The sequence below is a fragment of the Canis lupus genome, chromosome 8 (assembly GCF_003254725.2).
Source record: "Canis lupus dingo isolate Sandy chromosome 8, ASM325472v2, whole genome shotgun sequence".
Lineage (NCBI taxonomy): Eukaryota > Metazoa > Chordata > Mammalia > Carnivora > Canidae > Canis > Canis lupus.
The window spans coordinates 49,462,715-49,488,839 of NC_064250.1; the positions used below are offsets into that span (position 1 = coordinate 49,462,715).

The 26,125-nt window shown below is 50.4% G+C and overlaps 1 protein-coding gene and 1 pseudogene across 2 annotated transcripts in view; one reads left to right on the top strand and one right to left on the bottom strand.

Annotated features, from left to right (window-relative positions):
• Nucleotides 1-26,125, top strand: part of ESRRB (estrogen related receptor beta) — a 115,007-nt gene that overhangs the window by 28,018 nt on the left and 60,864 nt on the right. The gene's annotated exons all lie outside the window — the stretch shown is intronic.
• On the bottom strand, nucleotides 2,665-3,830 carry LOC112657287 (40S ribosomal protein S20-like; annotated as a pseudogene).

Below are 26,125 nucleotides of genomic sequence, written 5' to 3' on the forward strand. Positions count from 1 at the left end.
GTGAGAGTGGCCCTGGGAGCCTTCCAGAAGGACTCTGCCCTTTATCCTGAGATTATGGCCTTCCTCATTTGGGGTGTTTGTTTTTAAAAAGATTTTATTATTTATTCATGAGAGACACAGAGAGAGAGGCAGAGACATAGGCAGAGGGAGAAGCAGGCTCCCTTCAGGGAGCCCATTGTGGGACTCGATCCCCGGACCCAGGGTCACAACCTGGGCCAAAGGCAGATGCTCAACCACTGAGCCACCCAAGAGCCCCTCACTTGGGGTGTTAACATAGCTTTTCTTCTGTAAAATAATGGTTAGACTAGATTCTTTTGTTTTTTTTTTTTAATGTTCTTACTTGATAAAATAGTCAACCCTGTATTGGTTCCCAAATCCAGTGGTGTTGAGTGGAGTAGAGTTTACCCTGTGAAATTGAAAGATGGGAACCCCTGGCTTAGAACCCCGAACCCAGAACTATAGGCTCTGCCGGGAACCCGGGGAAGGAAAGTGCAGACACGAGAACCCAGCCTTCCCACCTGCTGTCCTAGAAGGAGAGGCTTCCACAAGATGGGGCTCGGTCCATCCAGGATGCCCCCCTTCTGTGGAGCCCTGCTCCTCATGCTCTTCACAGGGCAGCGAATTCAAAGTCGCAGAGAGAGGGCTTTTGTTTCTTCACCCCTTTGGCCGGGTACCACGTGGAGCGCTGTCCTCACCCTCCCTGGATTCAGGGAGATGCCAGCTGCCCATCTGCAAAGAAAGGCCCCTCAGTCCCCTTGTGGCACCTGCACTTCAGGTCTGGGGTCCTCTTGAGACCGCCACCATCCCAGATACTCACGGGGGAGAAGCAAGAGGAGAAAAGCCCTAACCTCCGGTGGCAAAGCCAAAGGGAACAAGAAAGGAAAATCTCAGACAGAATGGGAGTTTCATTTATGAAAGAGCATGCCTTCTGAATCCCCATTCTGGTCTTTTCCACCTGGAACATTTCAGATGAAGAGATCATGAGGAATGGAGACCCCAGTGATACATTACCTCAGAGAGCACCTTGAGGTTTAGGCACGGGGTAGGAGCAGCGGTTGGGACCGAGGCCTGCAGCCCTCTTAGATTCTCACCCTTGACTGCAGTGTCCCTTGAAGCCTACATGGAACTTAGGGCCTACAAGGTGTTCTGGGGTGGGGTGGGTGGAGAGGTTTCTGTGGTTAATTTGTCAGGGTCCCAGAGAAACAGCAAATAGAATGAGTGTGTGTGTGTGTGTGTGTGTGTGTACATGTATATATAGAGAGAGCGAGAGGGAGATTTTTGAGGAATCCGCTCATGCTGACAAGTCCCAGGATCTGCAGGTGAGTCAGCAAGTCCAAAGGCCTAAACCCAGGAGAGCCAGTGGTATAGAGCCAGAGGCCAGCCGGCTTGAGACCCCAGAGGAGGTGGTGTTTCAGTTTGAATCCAAAGGCAGGAAAAAGCCAATGTCCCAACTGGAAGGGGGTCAGGCAGGAGAAATTCTCTCTTACTTGGGACAGAGTTGGCCTTTTTGTTCTGTGTAGGCTTTCAGCAGATGCAACAAGGCGCACCCCCATTTGGGAGGGCAGTCTGCTTCCTTCAAGTCTGTCTATTAATTAATTAATTTTTAAAAGAACTTATTTATTTATTCATGAGAGACACAGAGAGAGAGGCAGAGACATAGGCAGAGGGAGAAGCAGGCTCCCCATGGAGAGCCCGATGCGGGACTCCATCCTAGGACCCCAAGGATCATACCTCGAGCCAAAGGCAAACGCTCAACCACTGAGCCACCCAGGCATCCCCAAGTCTACCAATTTAAATGTTAGTGTCGGGAATCCCTGGGTGGCTCAATGTTTTGGTGCCTGCCTTTGGCCCAGGGCGTGACCCTGGAGTCCTGGGATCGAGTCCCACGTTGGGCACCCTGCGTGGAGCCTGCTTCTCCCTCTGCCTGTGTCTCTGCCTCTCTCCTCTGTGTCTTTCATGAATAAATAAATAAATAAATCTTAAAAAAAAAATAAATGTTAGTGTCATCCAGAAACACCCTCACAGAAGTACCCAGAACAATGTTTGACTAAATATCTGAGCACCTCAGGGCCCAGTCAAGTTGACACATAAAATTAACCATCAGAGTGATCAAAGGAATTTGGGGGAATTATGTATACTAATAGCCCTGTCTTAGACCTTCCAGTGCGTTAGTGTCTTAAAAGGTTCTGAGAAGGTCTGCAGTAAGAAACTTATTTGACTTGCTCACCTAAGTGCTTTGCTTATCTATTTGGCAACAGTATTTTTTTTAATTTTTATTTTTTGTGGAGGGGATGTAGTAATGGGGCAAGATATCTGTGATAATCCCCTAGAACTGGATTCCATGGATAATATACTGGGTAACTGCCCTGGAGACATCAAGTGAGACACCACCAGTCCTCAGAGCTTCCTCTGTCGTAACCTCCATCCCTGCAAATACTTGATTTTGGCTTCTTGGACCTCTGTCGTACCTGATGTCTGGTGTGCCACACTGGCTGCCAAGAAGGTGGCCGGCCTATGATGGGGGCTCTCATGCACTTTGAAATTGCCGTGCCATGTCATGGTCTAACTGCCTGCAAAAGTAAAAGGACTCAAGAGAGAACTTTCTGAGAGTGCTTTTTTTTTTTTTTTTAAACAACTGATGATCAATTTATTAAAAAGGTTGATCTAAGCATCTGCGATGGTGACTTCAACCTTGACTCTAGGCTCCATACTGATGGAGGTAATCTGCTTAATAATCTCAGAAGGACTGTGCAGACCAATGAGTCGCTCGTGGATCCTCAACTGAAAAGGATCCCAAGTCTTAGAACCTTCACCACAAGGAGTCTTTCTTGTAGTGATTCTCAGAGTCTTGGTAGGCATCCGCACTGGTCCTTCCGCTTTGAGATTCTTTTCCTTCTAACCTCTGATCAAGTCAGCACAACCTTTTCCAAAGATTTTACGTTGCGGCTGGTTAGAGTAATTCTAATTCGGTGAATCGCCACCTCTGGTTCCACCGGTGTCTTCCCAGTGTCTTGAAGTGCCAAGGCTGCGGTGCAGCTTCCTGACCGACTTGTTCCTCAGCGAACAGCAGTGAGTCAGGAGCAGGAGCGGGGCGTCCTGGGCTCCACTCTGGCTGCCACCACGTCTTCCTCAAAGAGCCTTTCTGAGAGTTCTTAATTAGGGTGCTTTATTGGGTGCTCACTCAGGGCTGGAATGGTGCTAAGTGATTCATCTGCGTGATCTCATTTAATCTTTCCAACCACCCTTTGAACTAGGAACTGGTATTTCATTTTATAGAGAAAGAAATAGGCACAGAGAGTTTCTATGACTTTCTAGTAAGAGGGAAGGCAGAATTTGAACCCCGGCTCGGGTGCTTCAGTACCAGGCCCTTTATCGCTGCCAGACCCATTCCTGCTGTGCGGCGGGGGCCTCTTAGGAGCACAGGAAGCAGAGTCCTCACCAGGTACAGTCTGAAATCGAGCAGTTTATCTGAAAGCTCTTCATTGATAAGACCCCTTCTGATGGCAGAAGGGAAAATTAGAGATGTTAGGGAAAGGGTTCAGGAAGCACAATGCCAGCTGGGGAAGAGAGGCATGTGTTTGTAAAAGGTGTTCGTGTTTCAGAGGGCAAAGCGGAAGAACATTGGCTTAGGATGCCCTGGGCCGGCATCCCCTGGCTGGGGACAGACAGACAGACCCTGCTGAGCTCTGTGTTTCACTCCAGTGCCTGAAGGGCCCAGTCCCCCCACCGTCCCCCGAGGTGATCCAGGAGAGGGCCATGTGGGTGGAGGCCGTAACAGGCCGTAGGACTGTGCTGATTTGGAGCAGGACTTCTGGACTGGCGACTGGCATGACTTGGACAAGTCCGGGTGCTCTCAAATACCTGGCCTGACGCCTGCCCCAGTGAAGTTGCTGCGTCCTGTCTTGCATACAGGGGCTCCACAGGGGAAGAGTGGTGTGCGCGTGCGTGTGGCTGGGTCTGTCTTCAGCAGCCAGTGCCCCTCAGGGCCCTCGCCCCTGCCACAGAAGCAGGTTCCCGGGCAGTGTGTCTGCAGATGTGTGGATGTGCCTGCACATCACACCTGCACACCACACCCGAGTGGATTCCTGCATGGCACGCTGCTGGCTCAGCGGTTTAGCGCCACCTTCAGCCCAGGGTGGGATCCTGGGGACCCGGGATGGGTCCGCCTCGGGCTCCCTGCGTGGAGCCTGCTTCTCCCTCTGCCTGTGTCTCTGCCTCTCTCTCTCTCTGTGTCTCTCATGAATAAATAAATAAAATCTTTAAAAAAGAAAAAAAACTATTAAAATGAGATTACACTGTAATACAATGTAGCCTAATATAATACAGTGTAATATGATCTCCTTGTTCATCATCTCATCATTTATCGCTCCCGCTAAAATAAAAGCTGGCTGAGGTCATAGACCTTATTTTTAAAGCCACACAATGTCCCCAACATCCCCATACCCAATGAGTGACTTGGGGTGATCTTTTCTTAAGTGCCCTGAAATTTACACCTGTATATAAACTGCTCTCCTCGGTGGAGCCCCTCTGGGAACTGCCCCTAGCTACCCCACTAACCCTAACCCTCCATCCCTTCCCCCTCCTCCCCCTTCTCCCTACCTCCTCCTGCCTTGCCTCCCCCCTTCCCTTGGTCTCCCTCCTCTCGTAGCATTCCCTTCTACCCTCCCCTCCCTCCCTTTCTCCTCCTCCCCTCCCTTCTCCCTTTACCCCCTTCCTCTTCCCCTAGTTCCCCCTTCCTTTCCCTATCCCCTCCCCTCTTTTCCAAACCTCCCCTCCCTCCTCCTTCCCCTACCCTCTTAGTATCCCCTCTACACCCTGGTGCTCAGAGGCATCCCTGGGTCCAGCCCAGCCTCTTGACTCTGCTTAATGATGATTTTGACTATTTTTTTTCCCTAAGAGACAGGAAGTCATTTGGAACCAAGCAGATGAGCTTGTTTGTTGGCCTAGTTGGTAACCAACCCAGAGATGATAAATGAAGTGTAGGAATCAGACTAATATTTTTTTAGGATTATTATCATTATTTTTTTTTTAGCTAGGCCCAGTGCCGGGAGAGTGGGGAGGACTACCTCCTACACTTCCTCGTGAGGTACTGTGAGAACTTCGCCTCGGACAGCAGTTCATGGGCACGATCACAAGAGGGTAGAATGTGCTGGGTAGTCTCTTCCAGTGAGCCTGAGGAGGGACAGAGCCTCTGCAAACCAGAGAGGGACATGGACAAAGCCTGGAGTCATCAGGTGCCTGCTATGGTCGGGTTGGCAAGCCACCCTTGGGATGGGGCTCTTCTCCTGGGCCATGCTCCTCCAGCTTCACAGTGTCACGGTGGGACCATGGCAGGGACCACCCCCTCACACTATGAGCTCCCCTCTCCTGGGCTCAAGCCCAGCCCTGCCCTTGGCTGGGCATCTTACTCTATTCTGTGCCTGTTGTCTGCCTGGGAGAGCAGCTGCCCTGGAGTGTGCTGGCCTCTCCTGGGGCTGTGGGTGGGATAGAGGGAGCTGGCCGTGCTTTTCCCAGGTGTGGAGGTGGAACAGGATAGAATGACTGTGCCCTGCCTCCTGGTCTACACATTGCCATCCAGGCCCCTTGTTCTGTCCATGGTGCTGGCCCTTGGGCCCTGTTGCAGCTTCCTGCCCAAGCCCCAGGAGAGCTGAGACTCCTTTAGAGCCATCGACCCTGCTGAGGCCTCGTGGTTTAGCAGGGATCCACGCACACTCCCAGCCAAGGCTGCCCTAAGATCCTTACAAATCCATAGCACGACATACATAAAAGTTCTCGTTAATAGAATTTTTATTGCAAAAATTATTTGGAAGGATTAAAAATTAATTTGGAATATTTTGGATGCCATAACTCATTGAATTTAAAATAGGTTCTCATTTCTTGGAAATCATCGAGCCAACTTATTAAGATAATCTCACCTACCAATTCTTGTCAGATGTGACAAAATGTTATGACTAGATCATTAATAAAGCAAGTTGACATCATGGTATGCTTTGTGGACATTTAACTAAACATTAACGTTTTTTTTATTTTGCATTTTTTTCCTCTACATATTTGAGAATTAATAATTTTTTTTGCATATTTCATACATGTGAGGGTATTTTTTTTTAATTCACTGGCCAGAGGCTCTGTGTATATAGAGCTGAATGGACACACCAACTCTGTTCATCTCCCCTGCGGGAAGGAGCTGGGGATAGAGGTGGAGGAGAAGGAGATGTTGGCTGGGGAAGTCAAGGGTCTCTGAGAACTGGTTGGGGTGGTGCATGGGGCTGGGACTAGGAGTCGGAGCTAGGTTCTGGACTCTGCTCTGATATTTAGTTAACTTAATCTAAAAGGGTTTTTGAACCTTGTACTGTTGCCTGGGGTGCCTCCACAGATCCATTCAGCCCCCTCCCTCACTATATTCAAGACTCTCCTCAAGGGGCTCCAACCTTCTGTAACACTTGATGTAGTGTAAAGCAATTAATACTAAAGATGAATAAAGACAATGGGGTAGGGAGTGTCCTCTGTCATGGATTAGTTTGTTTACTTGCAGGTGGTCTGTCTGGATCCTCTTCCTGGGGGCAGGGATTGTGTTTTGTTTGCAGCAGCATCTCCAGCACCTAGAACAGTGTCTGGCATCCAACCTCATACGATAAAGAACTTGGCTCCATGCATGAGTGCGTGAATGAATCTTTGCCCCACTGCCTCTCCCGTGGCTGTTGGGGGAATCAGGCAAGAGGAGGCACACTGTGCAAATGAGAAACTAATGTGGCAGTGGCCCCAGGAGTCAGAACATGTTTTCTGTTAGCAAAGGGCTGTCTAGGTGGCTCACAGAACACCACGGTTCTCAAACTTTCATCTGGGTGACAGTCACTTGGAAAGCATGTTAAAGTACAGATGGAAGCCTCGTGCCCAGAGATTCTGATTCTTTGGGTTTGGGGCAGAGCCTGGGTAATCTGAACTGCACACACCCTCTGGGCAGAACTGGTGCTGCTGGTCACCAGACTGCACTGGAAGAAGCCCTCATGGAGAACTAGCTGGAAATTTGGCTTCATTTTGCAGATAAAGACACGATGGGGACGGGGAGGGGGGGCACCTGGAGCATGTGGGTGCCTCCAAGAGGGCACAGGTACTGGGTTACTGCCTGGTGATCCTGGAATGGAGCACAGAGGTGCTGACATTGGAGACAGAGCAGCCCAAAGCTAGTGAGCTGTATGCGTGAAGGCAGCCACTTGCTGCTTCCCCAAAGCAGAAACATTCCTCCCAGCTTGATCTGCTTGTGCCAAGTGGCCTGAGAATTTCTCTGGTGCAGCCCTGGGGTGGTCCCTATTGACGCTGGACCGCAGGTCCTGGCTACCCAGGCCTCTGACAGGCACCAAGCAGTACACAGCAGACAGGTCACATGTGCACCAGCAACCTGTGGAAGACAGGGAATAAGGCTGTGGAGACCCGTGAGTCACCAGGCAGATCTGAGGGGCCATCAGGCCTTGGCCCAGAAAGGGTGCAAAAAAAACAGGCTCGTAATTGCTTCTGGTCATCTGGCCCTAACCACAGATTCATTCCACAAAGACGTATTAGGCATTTTCTGTGAGGACACAGAGATGAGTCAGGTGGCCCCCATCCTCAAGGACCTTAACTAGACAAAATGAGCCCCAAGGCACAAGATGTACATAGAGCGACAAGCAGCCCCCAAATAGACAGTAGGCCCTCTGTAAATCTCTGTTGAGCGAGCGAGGTGCTGGGAGAGCATGGAGGAGAGAATGAGAAACACACCAGGGGAGGAGTCTTCGGGAAGGAAAAAGGAAAAGGCAATCCACATAAAAGGTGTGAAAGTGAGGAGGGCACTTGATGGGATGAGCACTGGGTGTTCATGTTGGCAAATTATTTTTTTATTTAAAATAGAAAAACAGGGATCCCTGGGTGGCGCAGCAGTTTGGCGCCTGCCTTTGGCCCGGGGCGCGATCCTGGAGACCCGGGATCGAATCTCACATCGGGCTCCCGGCGCGTGGAGCCTGCTCCTCCCTCTGCCTGTGTCTCTGCCTCTCTGTCTCTCTCTGTGTGACTATCATGAATAAATAAATAAAATCTAAAAAAAAAAAAAGAATATTCTAAAATAGAAAAACAGAAAGTCATAAAATATTTGAGGAGTGAGAAGGAATTGGATGGGAGTGGCAGTGTAGAGAAGTAAAGGATACCTTTCATTGAGCAGTTAGTGCCAACCAGGTGATGGTAAGCTTTTTACACACATCTTCTCTTTAATCCTTTGAGATGGGTCCTGTTGCCACCACTCCCATTTTGCAGTGGCATAGCCTGAGGCCCAGAGACTAAATGGATGCCCCAGGCCATTGCAGGTGAATGTGGCAGGGTCAGGTTTAACCCTATCACTTAACCAACAACGTGAGCCTCCGTTTCTTCATCTGTAAAATGAAAAACTTGAGCTTCTCTGGTAGATTTTTTGGAGAGATTAGGAAAATTAGGGCTTGAATGCACATGGAAAAATCTATAAAAGGGTCATAGGGTTCACTAAAAACCTAGTAACAGTGGTTGCCTTTGGGGAGGCTGTCTAGGGAACCAAAGATGAGGGGAGAAAGAATAACACTAGTCTCTGGGTCACTTATTGGGTCTCGAGTGTGGAAAGGTGAAGTGAGTTGGAACCTTAGGGGAAAGTGTTAGGAGGGCAGGGGGTTGGGTTTGAAAGGAGGAAGTCGTTGAGGCTGCTGTTCGCGGAGTAGGAATGGCATCTGTCTGTAGTGCGCCCCCAGCCCTCTCTCCCTTTGAGGGGAAGGACACTCTGGCGACAAGCTTCCTCCTTCCTACAGTCTGTACATTTTATCTCTGCAGACTTCTTGCAGACTTGGTTTAAAGATCTCAGCTCAATACCATTAGTGTATATCTGCAGAGGGCCCTTTGTAAAATTGATTAGAAAGTGGGCTTTTGCATGTGGGGTGGGGGGTGGGGGTGGGACCTAATCGGATTTGAGCACTAGATGGTATCTAATTCCCCCGCATCTAGCAACTGGCTGGGGGGACCTCCCTGGGAGCCAGGGCCCCTAATTTGGTTTGCGAATACATTAGCCAAACAAGCTACGGGGCTCCTTTGGGAAGAGGGTTTTTGGGGGATGGGGCAGGAAGCCCTTGGAAGGCTGAGCTAATGAAGAAGGGGGTCTCTCTGTGTAGGTCCTGGATGTTCACTGTACCTGTGATTCCTAAGGGTATGCATTTCTGAGGGGTTTGCCCAGTTGGGGAGAATGAAGCAAACTTCTACGGGGACTTGGTATGGTATTGCCTGCCACTTGTTGAGCCCCTATGTATCTATGTATGTATATTTTTTCATTTTTTAAAAAAGTAATATTCACATGTGTAATAAAAAAAGTCGAACAGTATGGGGATATAGGCAGTGACTGGTGTGTTACTCTTTCTTCCCTAAACCTTGGTTCCCTATAATTTCCCCAAAGTAACCACTGTTACCTAATTTTCTGCCTATCTTGTATCTTTTATGCAGGGTTTCCATTTACATGCATAGTTTTCTTAATCCCTCCCAGAAACCTGCAAGGAAACCCTAAGTGTCCCATTTTACAGATGGAGAAATTGAGGCTAAGACTGATTAAATGCCAGTTGATGGGTGGGAGGGCCAGGACCTAAAATGTCAGTGATCTGGCTTTAAATCCAAACAGAAGGGGCTGCTCAAAGCTAACTATGAAGTACTTAGATCTTTACTTCTCTAACCCTCACCTTGGGTTCACTCGTGCTGTCACTTTGTCCACTTGTACCCAAGCATCCTCAAAACAAAAGGGAAACTTCCGAGGGCATCTAGGTTATTTACAGCCTCCTTCAATTTGACAGCCCTTCAAGAGAGTGAGCTGCTTGCCTGCTTTATTTAGTGGGATCTTGCAGCCAGGCTCTTTCTGCCCACTTCCCTACCAGGCACTTGTTGTGTGTGTGTGTGTGTGTGGCGCGCACATGTGCCAGTGGTAGTGTATGCTGCAAAGTAAGTGTAGCATTGGATCCTAGAGTCAGTGTCCAGCTTTGTAACTACCAACCTCATAAGGTTCTTGGGAGGTCTGAATGATATAATGGCATGGTACTTGGTATAATGATATATTAACAATTATTAGTAGGGGCACCTGGGTGGCTCAGTGGTTGAGTCTGCCTTTGGCTCAGGTCGTGATCCTGGTGTCCTGGGATCTAGTCCTGCATCGGGCTCCCTGCGAGGAGCCTGCTTCTGCCTCTGCCCTATGTCTCTGCCTCTCTCTGTGTCTCTCATGAATAAATAAATAAATCTTTAAAAAAACAAAACAAAAACAAACTCAATTATTAGTATTGCTAGCTAGATAACTTTTAACCCATTACTCATCCATTCTGTGCAAGTTACAATAGCAAGGGTATAAGAACAGTATATATAAAAAAATAAGAACAGTATATCGTTCTTATTATGTTATTTAATATCTGATATTACTTAAAATAGCATTGTTTTAAATAAAATTAGTGTAAAAAATAAATAAATAAAATTAGTGTGATGCCATGCATACAGGAGATGCCTGGTTAATGTGATTTCCCGTTTTTCTTCCCTTCCCTTCACCAGCTTTAAATCAAGATCTTGGTTCTCTTTTATCCCTATTCTGAATCTAATTTCTGTAAAGTGAACCAGCTTCATTTCCCCGCTCAGCACTTTCCTGAGCACCTGCTATTCACTTGGTACTCTGTACTGGGGCACAACGGCGAATACGGGCCGTGGACCCTGCCAGCAAGAGGCTAATAATCAGATAGGGAGACTGACCCAGAACAGAGGAATCAATTGTAGTGTGAGCTGTCTGGGGGGTGGGAGAGTGGGGAGTGCAGGTGGGATAAAGGGACAGACTTACGGACTTCAGGCTCCCCAATACCTCCATTTCCCCTCCTGAGAAGTGGAGCTACCTCCCTCTCTTGCTTCTTGGTATTTGGAAGATGTGGAACAACCTGACTCATGTGGTTTCAAGCCCCCCTCTTCTTCCCATCACCTCTCCCCCACGCCAGGTACTCCATTCCCCACCTGCCACGTCTGCTGGAAACATGGGGCTGAGGTTCGTGTGCAGGGCTGCAGGAGTGCATGGGCTGCCAGCCTGAGGCCTTCCATCCCCACTTCTCCTTTTGGTGGCTCCTACCCACGAATATAGCATGCCCCACGGGCTCCTGACGACCCTCCGCCCCTCCCCTACAAGCTGTACCTCCAGCACCTCCGTATCCCAACCCCAACCTCTCCCCACAAGGAGGTTCTGTAGGGACCAGAACACCTGAGCCCCAGTGCTGTGCGGTAAAAGCCAGAATTATGTAACAGCTGGATTACCAGCGATTATTAGCTTTGCTTAAAGATTTTCCCTTTACACAAGGATCAGCTGCGGGGTTCCTTTAAAGAGCTAGCTTTGCTAATGCATTTGCACTGCGAAGAAAGGGTGCGTGGGGGGAGAGGAGGGACCCGACTCTGGAGCAGAAGGTCCGAGTTCTCAGCCATCTGCGTGATGGGCACTTTACCTCTTGGAGGTCTCCCTGGAGAAGGGGGGGGCTGCCCTGCCCATCCTGGGTGGGGGCGGGGGGACGCCGAGCGGTGCGCAGCCCCGGGGCTCCAGGGGGGCCGCTCCAACCGGGGCGACCCGCACCGCCCGGGGTGGGGTGCGACGCCGCCAGCTCCGCAGACGCTCCCAGCGGAGGCTCCAGGCCCACACCCCTTAATTTGGCACCCAGGGATTTGGGGGGACCTGGCCCCTGCCCACCTCTCCCCCCGGATGGCTCTCCCGCTCTGCGCTCACCTGCGGCTTTCCTGGCCCCGCCCCCTGCCACACCCCTCCGGCCCCCCGCGCACCTGGTACATCTTCCTGGATGTGTCCCCCCAGCTTCCCACCCTGGGACTTGCCCGGTGCTGGCCCAGCGATGCCTGGAAGGTTATTCCACACCTGCTCCCCTACAGGCCAGGCTGACACCTTCCTTGTTCTATAAAACAGCTTCGATGGCTCCTCCTCCAGGAAGCCTTCCTTGACCCTCTTCCCCTCAGCAAACGTGTGGTAAAGGAAATTAAATAAATAAATGAGTTGTAACTACTACTACTATGGGGTAAATGAGGGAGGAGACCTGGCTGGCTAGAGCGTGTGACTCTTGATCTCAAGGTCATGGGTTCGAGCTCCATGTTGGGAGGAAGAGATTATGTAAAAAAATTAAATATAATTTAATTATATTTAATATAAATGTGCTTCATCCTCAGGGACATGAAGCCTCTCTCCTGCCCACCCCAGGAAGCATACAGCTTGTCCTTCAGGGCAAAACTCTGGTGTTAGACAACAGAACTCCGGATAAATCCTGGCTCTACCCCAGCCGTGTGACCAAATGCCTTTGCCCCTCAGATTTCCCATCTGTGAAATGGGATCGTAGCAGTTCTGACCCCTTAGGGTTGCTGCAAAGAGGAAGCAAGTCACTATGTGTGCTGCACTTAGAATAATAGTGCCTGGATGTAGCTCCGAGTTTGACGGTGGATTTTAGTATCAGGCCCTCGAATCAGAATTCCAAATTCTGGAACCTCGCTGGATCCCTCTGGGTCCTCCCCCGGCCCCCAGCATCCCCAGGTTGCTGAGCTTGTTGTTTCTCTGACTTTTTCCTCACTCCAGTGAACTTTCTCACTTCCCTACCCACCCCAACCAGTCAGCACAGAAATAATCCAATTTAACTTGATTATTAGTCATTATTTTCTGCTGCTGTTTTTGTTTATTACTTTTTTTTTTCTAAACCATTCTAGATTTAATTGAGTTGATTGATTAGCACAATCACCGACTAGAAGGAGATACTCTGTAACCCTCTCCTCCCCCAGCCCATCTGTCCCTTAGAGGAGACCAGGGCTGAATGCTGGGGTCTGGGGTTCATCCCTCCTCGGGGCTCCTACCCAGACTTGCAGTGGTGTAATTGGTGGGCTGGGAGCCAAGCACCTGACCTTGTCCGTCCAAGTGACCTGGGGCCCAGTCCTTACCTCTCTGAGCCTGAAGTTCTTCATCTATAAAAAGGGGATTGAACTAAAACGGGCCTCTGATCCCTTCCTACCCTCATATTCTATGAAAACTCTCCATCTGAGATCCCTACTCATCCCCAGTCTGTGAATCATTCCTTCATGTATCCAGCATCGCTGAGAGCTTGCCCTGTACCCAGCCCTTAGGCAGGTGTCGTGGGATCCAGATGTGAGCAAGGTGAGGCTCCTGCCATCTAAGAACTGAGTGGCAGGGGAAGCCCAACAAGCAGGAAGTTTAGTGTTTATAACTGTGTCCTAAGATAAACAGGGTTTGAGAAGGGAGCCCTAAATCTAGAGAGCTGTAGAGGGGGTGACCTATGGGTTCAGTTCAAAAGAGAAACAAATGATAGAAAACAAAACTGAACAGACCGGTGGGGGGAAGGGACCTTTAATGGAAGCCCCCACCTCTACCCCACTGTGTGCCAGGTACTGTCCTAAGACGTTCCTCTCCTTTTCTCCTTAATCCTCACGCCAGCCCTCTGAATAAGGGAATGCCATAGCAGTTTTACAGATGAAACACCTGAAGCTCAGAGATGCTAAGTTCCTCACCTGAAGTCACACAGTGAGTGGGAGAAGTAGACATCGAAATGAGTCTGAACAACATCAAAGAGTGTCCTCTTCGTACAGTTTCACACCATGTTATAATATGCAATATTTTGAGAAAAGTTTTTAAAAAGTTCAGCTGATTTCCCCAAATTGCACTTCTCTTTTCGTTTTTGCACACTCTTTTCCATGTATACCCTTTATATATTGTGTATATGTGTAGCTGGTGCAAAGGCCCTGGGGTAGTAATGCCCTTGGAGTACTTGGGGAAGAGAAAGAGGCCTATGTGGCTGGAACAAGGGGAGAAGAGGGGAAAGTGATGTTGGAAAGACAGCCAGGGCTAGAGCCCCCGGGGCTTTGCAGACCAGAGTTGGGACTAGATTCTATTCTCAAAGTGTTCTTCCATTGTCTTCCAATTCCTCTGGTATCAACACCTCGGCAGTTCACCCCCAGTGGATATGGCATTATTCACCAACGTTGAGACTGTTTCCAGTGGTGTTTGCATGTGTGTGCATGTGTGTACACATGTGTCTGTGTGTGTTTGAAGTAAATACTAGAGGCTACACTTCAAGCATGTGACTTTTTATGTCTGATGAACAATCTCAGTCTAAATCAGTAGGAATGAGGTAAGGGGTTCAGTGTTTGATCATCTGTATGACTCTAGGCCGATAGGGCCACACCGTGACCTCTGATGGAGCGAGGACAAGGTGTTCTAGGCAGTGGACTCATGTGCACAGAGGGACAGAGCTAAGGAAGAGCAAGCCTCAGTTCAGAGACTTCTGGCTGAGAAGGAGGCACCTAGGGGGTCAGAATGTAAATAAATGCCTCCTGCAAACAGGTCAGCACGCATGGTTTTTTCACCTTCTTTTCAAAAGGCAAAGGGGGAGCTTTTTGGGTTTTTTCCCCAATTTTTAAAAGCTTTTTATTGGAGTAGTTTTGCATTTACAGAATAACCACAGGGTTGGCACAGTGAGTCCCTGTGCACACCTGTGCGATTTTCCCTCTCACCGATCGCTTCTGTGACCGTGGTGCATTTGCCACAATGGAGAGACCTGACATTGGTACATTGCTATCCTCTAAACTCTGTGCTGGGGGATCCCTGGGTGACTCGGCGGTTTGGCGCCTGCCTTTGGCCCAGGGCGCGATCCTGGAGTCCCGGGATCGAGTCCCGCATCGGGCTCCCAGCATGGAGCCTGCTTCTCCCTCTGCCTGTGTCTCTGCCTCTCTCTCTATCATGAATAAATAAATAAATCTTAAAACAAAACAAAACAAAACTCTGTGCTGGATCCAGATTTGATTCCCGTTCCCACTGCTGTCCTTCTCGATCTTCCAGGATCCAGCCCACAATCCTGCACTGTTCTGGGTTGTCCTGCGTCTTTAATCTCCTCTGGTCTGTGACAGTTTCTCAGACCTTCCTTAGTTTCCGTGACCTTGACAGTTGGGATGCATGCTGGTCAGATATTCTGCTTTTGCATTTTTAAACTCTGTTTCCTTTTGGAATCCTGCTTTTGAGAAGCCATGAGATGGGGAGATCTAGCTCAGAACCTAGGAGTCCGAGGGGCCTGGGATCAGTCCCTGACCCCGGCCCATGAAACAACATTTCACAAGGAAACCTACCCTTACAGTGGGGGGTAAGAATATTTACCTCCCAGGGCCCCCCCCGAAGGTCAACTGGGTAGCCAAGTAAGTACTCATCAACTGGGTTTCAGTTCCAGTTTCATGCGTGGGTGGGCGCCTGGTGGCACTGATTATCCCAGAGACCTTGTTCACCTCCTCTCCAGGAGGCAGTTGTGAAAGGCCACAGGGTGTGACAACTTTGCAGGAGGCCGACACTTTGCAAAGCTTTTGAAAATGACATTCTTAATTTGATCCTTCTAATAACTCCATGAGGCTGCAAGGATGGGTTTTCCCTGCTCTGGAGATGCAGAAACCGAGGCTCAGAAAAGGTCATCAGGAACCTGCTGAAGGTCATGGAGGAAGGAAGGGACAGAGCAGAGACTTGAACGTGGACTGGGGCGGGCCCAGGTGTGGTGCTCCTCCCAGCCTGGCCTGGCTGCGCTGGCCGGGCCGGCACCTGTCGGGTGCATGTGTCGGGTGCATGTGTGAGCAGTAGCCCTGCTCTTCTGATCCTGGGCTGGAGGGGTTCTGTCGTGGGGGCCGGAGGACTGGAGTTTGGCTAGGCAGACGCATCAGGGCGGGAGACTGGAGAGTTATGGATTCCCAGTCTTTACCTGTCATATTGATCTCAGGCCATTGTATTATAGGCAGTGTTTCATTTTGTAATGTGGATTTTTTTTCTTTAGGTGATTTTATTTTTAACCCTTAAGTTACCTGTGAAACAGGCATCCAGCTTCCCAGGTAAATCTCAGGACCAAGTGTTCCTCTTTCTTCTACAGGGCCCACTGTGTCACCTCCTGTGTCATGTGTCTTCAGGCCTCTCTGGCAGATGGCTAAGGCTGTCTCCATTTTTCTGAAAGGGAAATAGAATGACTGAGACCAGAGAAGGCAAGTAACTATCTCAAGGACACACAGTCTTGGAGCTGGGGCACAAGCCAGACCAGTCGTTAGGCTTTTTCTACCAGACGTAGTAAGAACTCAGGAGACCCTTGTGCTGTTTGTTTAAAAACAAAAGCAAAACAAAAAAAATCCAGAAATGTAAACTATAAAAATGCAGTTCTGCCCTTTTGTGTGTGTGTGTGTGTGTGTGATAAGGAAAAAAAATATAAACAGTTTTGGTATCTAGACCAAAAAGCCAAAATTTATCCTTAATTCTATCAAGGCATGGAAAGGTTGGAAGGGTGGGTAGTCCTTTCCAGAAGGGGCTCCTGGGGCCTATAGCTGCCATTCCCTTGATATGGGGGGTTCTTATTCCATCTACATTGAACTTTCTGGGATCCCTGGGTGGCGCAGCGGTTTGGCGCCTGCCTTTGGCCCAGGGCGCGATCCCGGAGATCCGGGATCGAATCCCACGTCAGGCTCCCGGTGCATGGAGCCTGCTTCTCCCTCTGCCTGTGTCTCTGCCTCTCTCTCTCTCACTGTGTGCCTATCATGAATAAAAAAAAAAAAAAAAGAATACATTGAACTTTCTATATTCAGGGCTCACAGGCCACCCCCCTCCCCCACCCCCCGACCTGCCCCATAGGTCTGCACACGGATGATGTGGCCCTGGGAATTCTTCTAGTTCTAGGTGACATCGTTTCTGCTGATCCTCCATCATCGGTCAGGTGTTCACATTTCTGAAAAACCGAGTATCTTCTGAGCAGGCTGTGTTCACCTGCTGGTCCTGGTGGCTGGCCTTGATCTTTGTAGAGGTGGGTGGCACCCCGAGGGGCTGAATTCCTAGACATGGGTGTTAGGATGGATTAGAGATCAAGACGTGACCCTTCAATGGACCATAGAACCCGTGTGCCTCAACTTCAGTGGGCCTCAACAGATTTTTTTCCCCTCTGTAAAACAGGACTAAAAAATCCAGAGTTACTGTGAGGATTCACTAAGCTTCTATGTGTTAGCCACTTTGTACACAGTAAGTGCTTAGCAAGGAAGGAAATTCAGTGTTTTGATTCCATTAAATAATACAGCAGCATTACTGTCCTTTTTTGTTCTCCAAAGGCTTTCACGTCTGTTTTCTCAGAGTCTTTACAACAACCCAAGCGAAGAGGGTAGTTTTTTTGGATCCCATATACCAGTATAGCTGCTGAGATGCAGACAAGAGTAGTGATATGGCCAAGGCCATTTAGTAAAGCAGTGGGGGCACTGAGGCCTGACCCTGAGGTCCCAGGGGGCTACCGGCTAGGTTAGGTGTGTCCTGCCTGATACACCTGCCGCCATCAGGGCCTTGTTGGCAGGCATGACAGCAGCCTGGCCCCTCCGATCTCCACTCACAAGGACATTTCTTTTCATCGTCCTCCCTCCCCTCCCCAAGAACAGCTGTGTTCCCCATGCCTGCTCAGACTTCCCAGGGAGGGAGGGCTCCCCAATCCCATTCTGCACTGTCAGAGGTTGGCTCCACCTCGCAAGCCAGTGGCAGGGCTGGTGTCATTGCCAGCAGCATCTTGGTGGGATGAAGGTTGCATTAGTGAGCAGTGATTGAAATGCAAAATAACATTTTGATCGAGCCAGCAGGCTGTTTATTTACCAGATCAATAGTCAGAATGCCCCATCTGGAGAAGTCCTGTGTGATAAGTGACAGCATTTCCAAGGGCAAGCCTGGTGAATCCATCCCGACCCCCACCAGCTCAGATTAGGAAAGGGCCAAGGAGCTTTCCCTTTTCTTCATTTTTCTTCTTGTATCCAGTCCACAGAGGAGATGCCTGAGACCCTGTGCGTTGTCAGACACCCCCCCCCCCCCACCACCCACCCCACTTGCTGTGCCTGGAAGGACCTGCTCCCAGGAGAGCTGAGGAACCACAGCATTGTGTTTATTGAGCACTCACTGCGTGTAGGTGCTCCAGTAGAGGCTTTGCATTGATTGTGTCATTTAACCCTCAGAGAAACTGTGAGGTGGGTATCTTGATGTGACCCATTTTGCAGACGAGGAAACAGGTATGGAGAGGCTGGTTGCACGACCAGTAAGTGACAAAGCCAGGATCCAAACCCAGGGGACCTGAGTGTGTGACCCTCACGCCTGAGCCCTGTGGTCGGGGAGTGGCAGTGAACCCTTCCCACTTGTATGGAGTCAGGCAGGGCTCTGGCTCTGATGTCTAGGCAAGATTTCCCAACCCTACTTTTTAAAGGTTTTTATAAATTACATTGATTTTTCTATTAAAATATCTTTTTAAACTTTTTTTTTAAAAGATTTTGTTTATTTATTCATGAGAGACACAGAGAGAGAGTCAGAGACATAGGCAGAGAGAGAAGCAGGCTCCATGCCGGGAGCCCGATGCGGGACTCGATCCCAGGACCCCAGGATCACACCCTGAGCCAAAGGCAGCTGCTCAACCGCTGAGCCACCCAGGCGTCCCCCCCTTTTTTTTTTTAAAACATTTTGAACCCAGATGTGTTGATTAGTGCATCTGAGATGTTAGCTTCTCGAAGTTTCTTATAAACACATTACATGATTTTGAGTACTTAAACAAGAACAACAAAGTAAGAAAAATCCATACTTCCTTCCTAAAATCTTTAAACCAGGATTGGTGGAATTCAATGGGCACTGATGGTGAGGTTCCTTTAGGTTCCTTCATCAGGGATTGTTGGACTTGGGTCTCTGGGTTCTGCTCTTACAACACTGGCTGGATTCCTTGCTCTGACTGTGGTACTGTGCTATGGCTCAGGCCTGGGCCTGTCCCATCCTGATTGGGTGCAGGGCCTGGGGACTCCTATCCCACCCAACTCTCAGACCTCTTCGTTCATTTGTTCACTCAATCAATGTGAGCCTGTGTGCCTGGAGTGTTCTAGACAGAGGGAACAGAAGGAAAGAGACACAGCCCCTGCCCTCGAGTACAAAGGGCAGAGGCCCTGCGGTGGGAACTCAGTGGTGCTGTCAAGAAACAGTGGGGGTGGGCAGCCCGGGTGGTGCAGCGGTTTAGCACCGCCTGCAGCCTGAGGTGTGATCCTGGAGACCAGGGATCGAGTCCCACGTCGGGCTCCCTGCATGGAGCCTGCTTCTCCCTCTGCCTGTGTCTCTGCCTCTCTGTCTCTCATGAATAAATAAATAAATAAATAAAATCTTAAAAAAAAAAAGAAAGAAACAGCTAGGGGGCCAGTGTGGCTGCCACAGAGTGAGCACAGGGCAGAGCAAGCAGGTGACAGCATCTCTAGTGGTGGGGTTGGATCCTGGGGGCCTTCTGAGCTGTGGTGAGGACTCCTGCTTTCCTGGCAGTGGGATGGGAAGCCCCTGGCTGTTTTGAGCAGAGGAGTATTGTGACTTAATCCCTTTGGCCTTGTAACTCTGGCACTTTCTGGCCCTGGGACCCCTGGCAAGATATTTAGGCCCTCTGCAAAATGGGGAAATGATAGTACCTACCTCCACAGGTTGTTACAAGGGACATAATGCATGTGGTCCCTTGCCTGGCGGGAAGCAGGGCCTTGGCAGGTGGGCACGCTCACCAGCATTACAGGGGTCAGAAGCAGGTTCCCAATTGGCTTTGGTGCCAGGTCCCCACCTGTCCAGCTGAGTTAAGATGTTTCTTTGTCATCTGCCCAGGCTGCCCATTGGTACAAGGACTAAAAATTTGAGTCTGGATGATGAAAGGGTGCTGGGAGCCCCAGGCCTCCTGTGTCATCCCTGCAGTGCACAAAGCCACACAGGAAGGCCCCCTGCCTTAGCCAGGTGGTGTCTGGAAGCCTTGTCCCCCTCCCTGGGTCTGCACACTGCCCTACAGGCACAGACGTGGGGAAGTGGGAGGTAGGCCCAGCCACAGTAATGCACAAATGAGACCCAGGTGTGTGATTGTGTAAGGCCCAGCCACAGTAATGCACAAACGAGACCCAGGTGTGTGATTGTGTAAGGAGCAGCAGGGGGGTCAGCAGTGTGAGCCGCGCACCTTGCATGCTCCCTCAGTCTTAGGTTGCATCAACAGAGGTATAGTGTCAAAGATGAGAAGAATATGAGTACTGCTCTGCTCTGTACCTATCAGAATGGACCTGGAAGGCTGTGCTCTGTTGTTCTGGTGTTCCTCTTCGTGAGGAGCAGAGAGAACAGATGAGTTATTCTCCAAGGAGGACAAAGTGTGATCAGGGGTGAGTCCAGGACTAGGGGATGCTGCTCCTCATGAGGACAGGGTTCCCCAGGGAGCAGGAAGCTGCCTTCAGCAATCAGGAAGGCTGTCATATAGAGGGGTGAGGGGGGTCGGACTTGTTCTGTAGGTCCTGAGAGAAAGGGTTGTATAAACTGTAATTGGAAGTTCCAAAGAGAAGTATTTTGGCTCTTGATAAATAACTTTTTTTTTTTTTAAATACACTCCCAAGTGGTCGGAAGATGGGCACAGCTGCCTCTCGAATGAGGGATCTCCTCTTCCCTGGGATCTTTAGCAAAGGCAGGCAGCCAGGGACAGATCAGAGGCCCTTTGAGGTCCTGGTCTGCTCTGAATGCCTCTGGCTGGAAGAGGGCCCTGCCTTCCTCTCCTCACCTCCCTACTCTTCTTCCAACAGAGCGCTTTCCCTGAGCGCCTCTCTTCTCTCGCTCTGCTTAACTGTCACCTCCTCTGTCTGGCCAGCCTATCTGGCGCTGCCCCATCCTCCCATCTGTCCCCTTCCCCTGCACCATCACTAACTGAGTGTATACTATTTTGGTTGTTTACATGCTGTGTGAGGTAGGGTGGCTCACAGTAGCTATTATTACATGCAACCCCACTGTTTCAGTGGCTTAACACAGTAGACTTTTCCAGCTTGCCCATATGATATTTTGCTTGACAGGTAGCCTTTTATGAGGTTATTCAAGGGCCCAGGCTCCTTCCAGTTTGTGGCTCTGCCATCCCTCAGGGCCCTGGGACCCCCTCCTGGACCATCTGCCTGAACGGGGGAAGACAGAGCAGGGGTGCAGGGCGGGAGTACCGTGGGAGATTTTGATGGGCCGGATAAGGAAGTGGCTGACATCATTTTGCCCACATGCCATTGTCCAGGACCTACTTGATGTCCGCAGCTCATTGAAAAGAAGGCTGGGAAATGTAGTCTCCCTGATGTCTGGGAAGAAATGAAATTGCTTTTGGTGAACTCATAGCAGTCTCAGCTATACTTATTTATCATTTTCCATTGAATCCATGTCATCATCTATTGTTACAGGCACCATTATTCTTGGAACCACTAATCAAATTAAACTAGAGCATACCATCGATTCAAGATGCACTCAAGATGCATTCATGTTTGCCAAGATGTTAAAATATGAAAAGATGGTGTAGCTTAAGGTCAACGAGACACAGTAGTCACTCCTTGAGGGCAGGAAGCTGTCCACTTTGTGCAATAATCCATCCCCAGGGTTAGAAGAGTGGCTGGCACCTAGTAGATAGCTAAGGAATCATAATGGAATGGCCGAGAGAGGGAGAGAGTGGATGAATGGATGAGATGGTATGTGAATTCCTCTCTTGGTTAAGTATCAGAATGCCCCTCAAGTGGGCTGTTGTGTCAGGGAGTCAGACTGTGCGCACCCACCTGGGCAGAGGTGCTGCTGGGTTTTTGACCAGGACTCCCAGGACTCTGCCCCTAGCCAGCACCCTTCTCTGCTGCCAGCTTCTATTTTCTTCCCCCTCGCTGCACGTTGGTGTGAAGTGTGACTTGGTTCACTCTTGAACTGTCCATCTTACTGCTTCTGTTCCTGGCGAGGCAGCCTGGACAGCACACAGCTCATGGGAGGGACCCATTGGCCCAACTCAGGTCAGGTGCACACCCCTGGGTCAGTCGGCTGGGCCAGTGGCGTAGAGGTCTGTAAGAACGTGGCAGTTCCTGTGGTAGGGAACTCCGTCTGTGTGTGTGGGGGTGTGTGTGTGTTTGTGCACGTGCGGGTGAGCATGGTCATGTTCATGCCAGTAAGAGACAGAGAATATTGAAGTTGGGTGTCAGCTCCTAGGAGAGAGGCTAGTTAGTTCTGATAGTTGGTTCTGGTAGAGCCTGAATAAGGAGCCCCTTTGCCTGAAAAGGGACTTTCTGGGTGGAAGTTTGAGCATGCAGAGAGGCATACAAATGCATGATTAAGTGGTCGATACGTAGGTGCCCGGATGGATGAATGCTGGGAGGAGGAGAGAGTAAGCAGCCTTGCTTGGAGTGGGATTGGTATTTAAGGGACCCTAAGAGGAAGCCATCTCATCCCCAAAAGAGGGCTGCTGTAACTTCGGCTAGCATTTATTTATTGAGCACTTACTGTGTGCCAGGCACGATTCTAAGCTCTTTTCTATATTAATTCGCTCATCTTCGAGACCACCTTATGACATGACTATGATAATTCTCATCCCCATTTTACAGATGAAGAAACTGAAGCACAGAAGGGTTAAATACACCAGAAGGGACCGAGCCGGAATTCAAACTCAGGCAGTCCAGCTCCAACCACTAAGCTCCATGGCCCAGCACCGTGGCTCCTGTGAGGATGAAGTGCCATCTGGAAGTTGCCAGATGTGTTTAGTGACCGTAGGTGGGAGGTTTTTACCACATCGTGGCTTGACGTAGGGCGAAAATAAAATCAGGCTCAAGCAGAGTTCAGATAAATTCAAAGATATCAGATCTCCAGTAGCTGTGGAAAGGAAGGATGCTGGTGGCTCGTTGGGGGGCATCCCCCAAATTTGTGATGCTGTCCTTCCTCCAGACACTCCCTGTTGTGGTGTCTAGAGCCCAGAGCTGACCAGGAAGACCCAAGGAAGAGCCATCTCTGGGTCCTGCTTGGGGGCACTGCACCAAGAGGATCGTGGGGAAGGCTGAGGTTGAGAATTGGGCCTCCCCAGAGGGGTCCCCTGTGACTCATTTGCCCAGAGCTGCTGTCAGCAGTGGGCCGAGCTCGGCCAGTGCAGGGACCCTCCGGGCTGTCCCGGGGCGGCTGCTCCACGTCCCCTCGTCTGTCCCTGCTTCGGCAGAGCGTCTCTCTTCTCATTATGATGGATGCAGCCTGGAAAATCAGGGATAAAAGGCTCCGATTGAAAGGCACTAATTACCCATCATTATTTTCCACACCGTAATTTGTGTGGAACGAGATTTCAATCAGTTGTCCGGGACCAGCCTGGTTTTGACTAATCTTTCTAAGACAAGATGCTTAATTACAGATTTCTGCCGTAGCTTCAGCACGCAGGGGGAGGCAGGCTCACGCTGAAGCCACTTTGCCATTGGGTCATTTTGCGGTCCTGGGTCCCGGAGAGGGCTCCACGGGGAGGAAGGGACGAGGGGGGTTAGGAAAAGTCTCCCTGGAGGAGACCAGATCAAATCGAGGTGCCACCAGAGCGGTGCTGTGGTAGTGTCGTGGCAGATGGAGGGTGGCACGCGGGCCGCTGCCTGAGTCACCACTCACTGTGCCTCTCAACCCCAGGCAGCCCCCCAACCAGCCTAGCTCTTTCGTTAGTAACTTCGAGAATCACAGCTTCTTGGGGCTTCGGTTCCTCAGCTACCTGTCACCGGGTGGGCAGCAGAATCCTGGAGAACTTACAGCCCACTGACTCCTAGCTTGTGCTGGTGTGTCTGTCCAGGAAAATGGGTTCACTGTTGGAAGACACACGTATGCAAGATTTCGATCACCAGGAGCTGTGAAAATCCTTTTACTAAAAGAGGTGATTCAGACTACTTGGGGGAAAATGGTTTGAATTAAAGAAATATGTGAGTTTAAAAAAACATATATAATTATTGGACCTCATATGTACAGGATTGGATTAATTATAATCCTTGATTCCTAATACTTGTCACCATTGGCCACTTCTCCCTCCCTCCCTCTTCCCTTCCTCTCTTCCTCCCTTCCTTCCCTTCCTTCCTTCCCTCCCTCCCTCCCTCCCTCCCTCCCTCCCTCCCTCCCTCCCTCCCTCCTTCCTTCCTTCCTTCCTTCCTTCCTTCCTTCCTTCCTTCCTTCCTTCCTTCCTTCCTTCCCTCCCATGTAATAAGTGCCCACAAATCCATATCCCAACAGGAAGCTGGGACAGTTACTCACATTCAGCCAAGCAGCCCTCCCCAGCCTCTCCCCCTGTTAAAGGCTCCTTCTGCATTCTGTAAATTTTTTTTTTTTTTTTGCATTCTTTAACATTTTTAAAGGGAGTTTAGCTGTGCTACTTTCAGGTTCCTTGAGGGGCTGGTTCATAACAAGTAAAGCCTTGCTGGAGGGTCTGAGGGTCTGCTATAATGAATAGCTCGGTGGCCCCTGGTTAACGAATTAATTATGGAAATGTACATAAGAGTCTCTCAAGTGTTCAGAAACCATTTTTCTTCTGTATAGTGGATTCCTGTTTCAGGCTTATTTATTCTCTTAATTTGCCTAACAGACCACTCTCCAGTCCTGGCAAATGGCAAGTTCCTTATGGAATCTCTATCTGGGGACTTGGTTGGGGGAAGAGCTTTGCTGGTGGCCAGGTGCTGGGTTTTCTGGAAGGGGTTTCCTGGGAGAATCACAACAGTGGCCGGCGGCCCAGAGTACCTGCTCAGCACCAGCTTGGGCCGCGTGTGTTGCCTCCAATACTTCACACTCACACAGCACAACCCTATGAAGGAGGTGCTATGACTGAGCCCATTTTACAGATGAGCACTCAGGCTGAGAGACAGCGACAGCTGGTATCATCTGATGTCAGAGAGCAGGCTTCAACCCTTAAGTGACAGAGCTGCTGTTTTTGCTCTTACACGTGTGGTCTCGGCACAGAGCCAAGACAGCCTTGGGAGCACAGCCCCTCTGCACGTGACGCGGATCCTTGTGGGTAGGGGGGATGGGCTCTATCCCACAGAGGAGAGCAAGCAGGCCAGTCCAAACCCCTTCCCTCTAGCTTCTGTTTTTCTAGAAGCTTCCCTTCTGCTGCCTGCCCCCCCAGTAGGCCATTGCGAGGGGGCCAGACCTCTGAGATTCCAGCTTTGTCTCTTGCCAGCACACTGGGATTTCTCCAGCTCTACAGATCCGTAGCAAAATAGCTCAGCAGTTGGAGTTTCATTCAGAATCTCCAGGATTCTGTTGGTCTGGGTATGAGGAAGATCTTCAGCCCACTTCGTTGTCCAGCAGAGTGTCTCCCACCCCACGCCCCCGCACCCGTCCTGCCTGGTGAGCTGAAGCAGCCAGGAGGGCAGGCCACTCTGGGGCACAGGGCTTCACACTGGGTGCTGGAGGGCCAGGGGGGCGGGAGAGCTGGCTGGGGCGGGAGGGGGGCCGTGCCTAATCAGACAGTGGTGAAATTAAGGCCAGGACAGCTCTATTTGTGCTTCTGTTACCCATGGGTCACAGGGGCAGTGATGCCTCCAGGGCCTTCAACCACTGACTACTGCTCTTTCAAAGCCTGCTTAGACGGGGCCTCTGTCCCCTCCCATGAAGTCGATAGTCATCGACCCATTTGGGAACTGGGTCCCAGCCAACCACAGATGATGGACTCGATGTGACCCCTTCCTCCCCAGAGTGAAGTGTCAGCCACCTCCCCCCATCCCGAGGCTGCGCCCTCCCTGCAGGCCATCTGGGCACCCACCCTGCGCTGTATCCTCCTGGGCCTTGGCGACCAGGCTATACCTCTGACATCTTCCCTGACCCCCTCTCCAATCCCCTGGCTTTCTTGTTCCTTCCTTTGGTCTACCCTGGGCCTGCACCCCCAGAAGCCACCATGCTTCTCTTGGCTCCCCCCACCCAATCCTGTTTCCTTCTGGCCCTTCTGCTCTGATCCCCTCTGTCTCAGACCTGTACCATTCACTGGCCCAACCCTGTGCTCCCAGGTCCCCCGGCCCTCCTCCTTCCTCATACATCTATGTCAGTGGTTCTCATCTGTGGGGGATTATCCCCCAGGGAATATTCAGCAATGTCTGGAGGTTTTGGTTGTTCTCTCTGGGGCAGGGAGCAGGGTGCTATGGGCATCTAGTGGGCAGAGGACATGGATGCTTGGAAACAACCTGCAGTGCAAGTGCAAAGCATGGCCCCACAGTGAAGAACTCCCCTGCCCCAAATGTCAGTAGGGCCAGATCAAAGCTGCTGGAGGAGACGGGGCTGCCCCTGCAGAGTGGA